At 46.1% G+C, this 7627-nt stretch overlaps 1 non-coding gene across 1 annotated transcript; it reads right to left on the bottom strand.

Annotated features, from left to right (window-relative positions):
- Positions 1 to 710: 710 nt before the first annotated feature.
- Positions 711 to 817, bottom strand: LOC133037573 (small nucleolar RNA R71). The gene has a single exon (XR_009687665.1). It is a non-coding gene; the product is annotated as a small nucleolar RNA R71 (small nucleolar RNA).
- Between the last annotated feature and the right edge of the window lie 6810 nt (positions 818 to 7627).

The raw sequence follows: 7627 nt of genomic DNA, 5'->3' as shown, positions 1-7627 counted from the left end.
CGTTGGCGGGGAATTGTATAAAGATTAATTGTACACAAAATTATACTAACTTCTACTTTGGTATATTTCTCTTGCTGAATTTCTAACCTTTCTCTTGCAAAACTGTTTTTATCTATTTCAGGTATTTTGAGTGCATGCGCTGCCAAGGGCAAGCAGTTGTATTACCCGTTGACCCTGAAATCGAGAAAACTTGTAGGAGAAACTGAAAGAACAAGAGGCAAGAAAGAGTTTCAGCAACTGCTGAAACATCAGAAATCATGGCTGCTAATGTGAATGCTAATGCTGTAAACAATGGAGGCAATAACGGTAATAATGGAGGTGCCGTTGAAGATCAAGCTAATGGCCATAGCTTGAGAGATTACATCCTCCCTACTCTTACAGGAGTTCAGTCATGTATCAGGCCACCGGCAGTGGATGCTAATAACTTTGAAATCAAGCCTGCCATACTCCAGATGGTGCAGTCTTCAGTCCAGTTTGGTGGACTCCCTTCAGAAGATCCTAATCTGCATCTCTCGAACTTCATGGAACTTTGTGAGACTTTTAAAGTCAATGGAGTTAGTGATGATGCCATTCGTCTGAGACTGTTTCCATTCTCGCTCAGAGAACGAGCCAAGAGCTTGTTAAATTCACTGCCACCCAACTCTATTGCCACCTGGAATGACTTGGCAACAAATTTTTTGTCAAAGTTCTTCCCTCCAGCAAAGTCAGCCAAGTTGCGAGGAGAAATCAACAACTTCTGTCAGCAAGATAATGAATCTCTCCATGAGTCTTGGGAGAGGTTTAAGGATCTCATTAGAAAGTGCCCTCATCATGGTATCGAGAAGTGGATGCTGGTTCACAACTTCTACAACGGGCTGGTTGGTAACACTAGAACTCTTATAGATGCAGCAGCTGGTGGAGCATTTATGAGAAAGAGTGCAAATGAGGCTTATGATCTGTTGGAATGGATGGCCCTAAACAATCAGCAGTGGCCAACTAAAAGAAGTCAAACTAAGAAGGTCGCTGGTGTGCTAGAGGTTGATGCCATTACAAAGCTGACAACGCACGTTGAGGCCTTAACAAAGCTAATCGCAGGGCAAGCTAAACAAGCCCAAGTTGTTTGTGAGATATGTGGAGGTCCCCATCACTATTCTGAGTGTCAGGCAGATGTGGATGATTTGCCAATGGATGAAGCAAAAGCCATTAGAAATTATTTGCAGAACAACAACAACAACAATTATGGGTTCAACCAAGGAGGTAACCGAAGGAATAGTGGGTTCTATCAGCAAAGAAATCAGAACCAGACACAGAACCGACAGTATACTCAGCAACAAGGCTCTAGTGGAAATTCTAGTTTGCAGACCGATTTATTGTTGCAATTCATGACTGAAACTAGATCTTCCATTAAAGATTTGCAGACTAAAATGGGGCAGCTAGCAACCCAGGTAGCAACCCGTCCTCAATGAAATTTTCCTAGTACAACTGAAGTTAATCCTAAGGAAAACTGCAAGGCAATTACCCTGAGGAGCGGTAAGAAATATGATGGGCCTGAGATGATACAACCAGCTAATTAAGAGATTAAAGTTCAACCAGAGCCAATCCCAATATCAACAGAAGAAAAGGCTACTGATAGCCTTGCACCACCACAACAGTCTCCACCAATCAGTATTGATCATCATGTGAAGATACCTTATCCTCAGAGACTCCGTAAGACCAATCTAGACAAGCAGTTCACAAAATTTCTAGAGGTCTTTAAAAGATTACACATCAACATTCCTTTTGCTGAAGCTTTAGAGCAGATGCCGAGATATGTGAAGTTCATGAAGGAGATTCTGTCTAAGAAGAGAAAAATGGAGGACTATGAAACTGTGGCTCTAACTGAAGAGTGCAGCGCCATTCTGCAAAAGAAACTCCCTCTGTAAAGCCCGCTTAGTTAATTTGGGAATTAGCAGTTATTTATGTTAATCAGGAAATTATTTATAGCTATTTAAATAATTTATCATTGTTATTTATGGAATTCAGATATGCATAATTATGTCATCAGTAGCTTTTATGTTTCGCATTTCCGGTGTCCGGTATTTTGGAACGCGGCGTTTGGCTCAGTAGAAATCACAACTTAGTATGTTAGTATTTTGGGGACGGGTTTAGACATTGGGAATGTCGGGAATGGCCGGGAATTTAGAATGTCCCAAAAATACCCCTTTAGTTTGATTTTAGTGATTTTATGGTGGAGGGGCAAAATGGTCTTTTTGCCCCATTAGAGTTTTGTCTTGTATGATTTATTAAATGGAAATTAAATGATTATTTATGTGATTATTTGGCTGAAATAAAATGTGTTATATTCTTTTTTCCAAAATTCCAACACTTAGTCATTTTTGAAGAAATTTCCAAAAACACACACACACACAAAGCTCTCTCTTTTCCTCTCTTGTTCGGCCAACTTGGGGAGCAGCTAGGGTTGGAGTTTCTTGTTGATTTCAAGTTACTTTTAGCAAGATCATAGTGATTTTAATTGAGGTAACTCTTGGCTTTAATTCTTGCTTGTTTTTCTTGAAGAAAATGTGTGAAAATGTGAAATGCATGTTGGTTTTTATGTGATTCTTGCTGCTGTGAATTGAGGTTTATTTCTGAGGTTAATGCTTGTTAGATTAAGGCTATTTAAGTTGTTTTGAAGCATGATAGTTAGATTGAGCTAAGCTTTGTTGTTTTTATGTGAAAATATGAATTTTGGAAGGAAAATGTGTGATTATGTTGCTGTGAAGTTGCTGGGTGTTTCTGTATGTTTTCAGAGGTGATTATATGCTTAGTTAAGTAGAATTAACTAGGCTAGGGTGCATGCTAGTGGGTTTAACCAAGTTTGAGTTCTTGAACTCAAAGCTTGGTCTTTAATGGTGATTTTTGCATGTGGGATTTCTGGGTAGGTTTGATGCTCTAAAATTGTTATTTGGGACCTATAGAGGAGGTCTGGAAAGTTTGGGAGCAATTGGGTTCGAATTGGTCAAGATATGGGAATTTTAGGTTGCTGCCTGCGAGGAACCGGAATTCCGGTTGAGCATCCGGAATTCCGGATGGGGGTTCGGATTTTCCCAGAACCGGAATTCCGGTTGGGCAACCGGTCTTCCGGTTGGGGATTTTTCAGAACCCTAGTTTTCCTCGTTTTTGGGTTTTTAGGGGTATGGCCATGCTTTTTATCGATAGGGAAACTTTTAGTTTCGAGTTTTAGTCCCCGGGAAGTGATTTAGCGTGTCACTTATAGTGTTGTGATTTTTATGGTTTAGGAGCCGATGTCCGCCGTTCGGCTTCGATTCCGGTCGGGTTGGCCGCACACACGAAATCGGAATCCAGGTAAGATTAGTATAACAGTATGCATATGTAGATTACATGTTTAGCGTGCATGTAGGAAGCCTGTTAGATTACATTAGACATGTATTTAGGCTTCGAACCACCCAACCCTGTCACGTCGGTACAGGCTGGAGTATGACCAGCAGCTGGAGTATGACCGGTTCGACCGATCAGGCTGACACTGGTTGGTGGTTCCGTGCTATTGACCTATCCCGTCGGTACAGGCTGGAGTATGACCAGCAGCCGGAGTATGACCGGCTCGACCGATCAGGAGGATACTTGTCAATAGTACCGTCCCCTGAACGTTCAAAACTCAGTACCATGTTGGACATGGCAGTAGTGCTCAGTACCATGTTGGACATGGCAGTAGCGGGACTCAGTATCGTGTTGGACACGGCGATCGATTTTATGTATGTTATTATTATGCTTTTCTTGCGAGTCCGTCGACTCACGGTTTATGTTCATGTGTAGGTAAAGGCAAGGCGATTGTTGATGGACCGTGAGCGAGCTTATGGGATTGTACATGTCGGGGCGGTTAGGCACAGGAGCGTACGATCCTCGGGACGACGGTGAGATTTTTGTAACGGTCGTTAGATGACCTTATTTTGATGTAAAAATTGAATAGTAAAAACGTTTGTAAATATTTTTATAAATCGGGATCCCGAGACTTTTTGGTAAAATGGTTTATAAGTTTAATGAAAAAGCAAAATTTTAATTAATCACGTTTTTCCATAAACCTCGTTGATTAGCAACGAGCTGCACAGTACGTTTAAAAATCACGTAATACGCCTAAATTAGTTAGGGTGTTACAACTTGGTATCGTAGCCGCTGAGGTTGTCTTCCGAAGATCGTCACGACATGTACAATCATCATCGGCTAGCTCGGTTCACGGTTCGGTAAGCCTTTATTGCTTTAGTAGTTTATTTTATTCGGTTATGAAAAAGAAAAGCCTCGTTAGGAAGCATGTTAGTAGCCTGATAGTAGAATAGGCGCATGTTTCATTTCTAATTTCCAAATTAAGCGGCATTAGTAAGCTCGCCTTGAATACGACCTGATATGCCAACTCTTGGTTTCGCAGGCGGTTCTAACTAGATGGACGCCAGGCGGACTACCAGGAGTCGAGGCAACTCAGTGGGGTCGAATCAGGGAGAGGGAGCTCGGTTTCCCCCACCTGCTAGGGGCCGAGGTAGAGGTCCCCGAGGCAGGGCTCGTGGTCGGGGTGATGAGAACCCGCCACAGGCTGCCCGAGCTCCCCCGGCTCGATCGGGGAGCCCCGAATCGGGAGTTACGGTTTGCGAAAATGCAAGCCGGGATCGAAGAGCAAGACCTCGAGATTCGTAGGTTGAGACAGCGGGGTGCTCCTGCGGTTCGGTGCCGGTAGTTCCGGTGGCACACCTGCCCCGCCGTGCCGAGATGGTAGTGGCGGCCCATAGATTGGAGCCTTTGTATGAGAGGTTCGGAAACAAGCACCTCCGGTATTCACAGGAGGTCCGGATGTGTCGAAAGCCGAGCGGTGGCTTACGGTGATCACCAGAGTTCGAACTTTATGGGTGTCACCGCAACGACAGAGTGGTGTGCGCCACATTTCGGTTCCGGGAGGATGCCCACGGTATGGTGGGACATGGTGTCTCGGATTCACGATGTCACCACCATGACTTGGGAGAGGTTCCGTGAACTCTTCAACGCGAAGTACTACAACGAGGCGGTTAGAAGCGCCAAGAGAAAGGAATTCGTTCACCCGACCCCGGCGGGAGAACATGAGTGTCACCGAGTATACTACTCGGTTGACCGGCTGGCGAGGTTAGCCTCGGGAATCGTGCCGACCGACTTCAGCAGAAAAGAGAAGTATCTGGACGGGTTGCATCCCAAGATCAGGCATGACCTGATGATTACCACAGACGACAGCACCACCTACGCTCAGATGGTGGAGAAGGCACTGCGAGCTGAGGGCGCAGTGGGGTGCATGTCAGAGTCAGCTAGTACTCCGGTTGGTGGCGGAGCTCCTACCCCTCCTGCATCGGGCTTCGGCGGGGGAGTAGTGGTTCGGCCATTGATCAGAGGAAGAGGGCACCCACTGCTTCCGGCGGCTCGAGTCGAACAAGAGGTTCGGGGAACCGGAACGGAGGAGTCGTCCCGGTGGTAATGAGACTCGCTTCTCCTACCCCGAGTGCCCTAGGCCGCAAGAGGCACCATCGGGGAGAGTGCAAGGGGCGGGGATGCTTTCATTGTGGCATGCCCGGAGCACTTCAAGAGGGAATGTCCCCGGCTCCGCCGTAAGCACCGAGAGCTCCGGCGATGCCCACTCCGGCCCGGGGTATTCGCGATCACGCAGGCGATGCGGATGCCGGCCCATCGGTTGTTACGGGTCGCATTCTTATTAACGACTCGCTTTATTCGAGTCTTTCATTTGATTAAGGGGCTACACGTTCTTATGTGGCGGCCGAGTCTTTAGTAAGTTGGGTAGACCCTTTGATAGATATGAATCGGGGTTTGGAACCACGTTACACAGCGGAGAATTGGTTATCTCCAATAGGTGGATTAGGTCTATGCCGATCAGGATAGATGGTAGAGAGTTGAGCGCTGATCTGATAGAGATGAGCTTAGTCGAATTTGATATTATTTTAGGAATGGATTTCCTATCTAAGTATTCGACGAGCATTGACTGTAAGAGGAAGATGGTGGTCTTCCAACCGGAAAGTGAAGAACCGTTCGTATTTGTGGGTTCGGTTCGGGGATCTCGGATCCCGGTGATCTCGGCTATGTCAGCGAGAGAATTATTGCACGGTGGGTGCTTAGGGTTTCTGGCCGTGGTGGTGGACACCACTCGGCCAGACACCATTCGGCCAGAGGACATCAGCGTGGTTCGGGAATTTTTGGACGTTTTTCCCGAAGAACTTCCAGGGTTACCACCTCAGCGGGAGATTGACTTCGTGATTGACTTGGCACCAGGGGTGGATCCGGTTTCTAAAGCCCCGTATAGGATGGCTCCAGCTGAACTTAAGGAATTGAAGATTCAGCTCCAAGGGTTGCTTGACCTAGGGTTCATTCGGCCCAGTGTGTCACCTTGGGGAGCCCCGGTTTTGTTCGTGAAGAAGAAGGATGGATCTATGAGGATGTGCATCGACTACAGAGAGTTGAACAAGCTGACGGTGAAGAATAAATATCCATTACCTAGGATCGATGACTTGTTCGATCAGCTTCAGGGGAAGACGGTCTTTTCTAAGATTGATCTCCGTTCGGGTTATCATCAGTTGAGGATCCGAGAGGAGGACATTCCAAAGACGGCTTTCCGCACTAGGTATGGACACTACGAGTTCCTGGTTATGTCATTCGGACTAACCAATGCTCCGGCAGCATTCATGGACCTGATGAATAGAGTATTCAAGGATTTCCTCGATATCTGTGTGATTGTGTTTATCGACGACATCCTCGTGTACTCTCAGTCAGAAGAGGAGCATGAGTTACATCTTCAGATGGTACTGCAACGACTTCGAGAACATAGACTCTACGCCAAGTTCAAGAAATGTGAGTTCTGGTTGTCTCAGGTGTCCTTCTTAGGGCACATTGTAAGTAAAGACGGGATCAAGGTGGATCCCGGGAAGATCGAATCCGTCAGGGATTGGCCGAGACCGAAGACAGTGACAGAGATCAGAAGCTTCTTGGGATTAGCTGGGTACTACCGTAGGTTCGTGGAGGGGTTCTCCAAAATTTCTACGCCTCTAACCGAGCTTACAAAGAAGAATCAGCGATTTATCTGGACAGATAAATGCGAAGCTAGTTTTCAGGAACTGAAACAGAGATTGATTACTGCACCGGTACTAGCTTTGCCTTCGGACGAGGAGAAGTTCGTGGTCTATTGTGACGCATCCAAACAGGGTTTGGGGTGCGTATTGATGCAAGCCGATCGGGTTATCGCTTATGCCTCCCGTCAGTTAAAGGATTATGAACAGCGATACCCGACTCATGATTTAGAATTGGCCGCAGTGGTTTTTGCACTGAAGATTTGGCGGCATTACTTGTATGGAGAGAAGTGCGAGATCTATACCGACCATAAAAGTCTCAAGTATTTCTTTACTCAGAAAGATTTGAACATGAGACAAAGGCGTTGGTTGGAATTAGTGAAGGACTATGATTGTGAGATCCTTTACCATCCCGGGAAAGCCAATGTAGTGGCCGATGCCCTGAGCAGAAAGGGTCCCGGGCAAGTGGCTTGCATGGTTCAGATCTCACCTCAGCTAGCAGAGGATATGGTTAGATCCAGCATTGAGTTTGTGGTAGGACAGCTTCACAACTTAACGCTGCAATC

Source organism: Cannabis sativa, chromosome 4, assembly GCF_029168945.1.
Source record: "Cannabis sativa cultivar Pink pepper isolate KNU-18-1 chromosome 4, ASM2916894v1, whole genome shotgun sequence".
Lineage (NCBI taxonomy): Eukaryota > Viridiplantae > Streptophyta > Magnoliopsida > Rosales > Cannabaceae > Cannabis > Cannabis sativa.
Note: the sequence above shows the minus strand (reverse complement) of the source record. Positions and strands in the feature narration are given on the sequence as shown.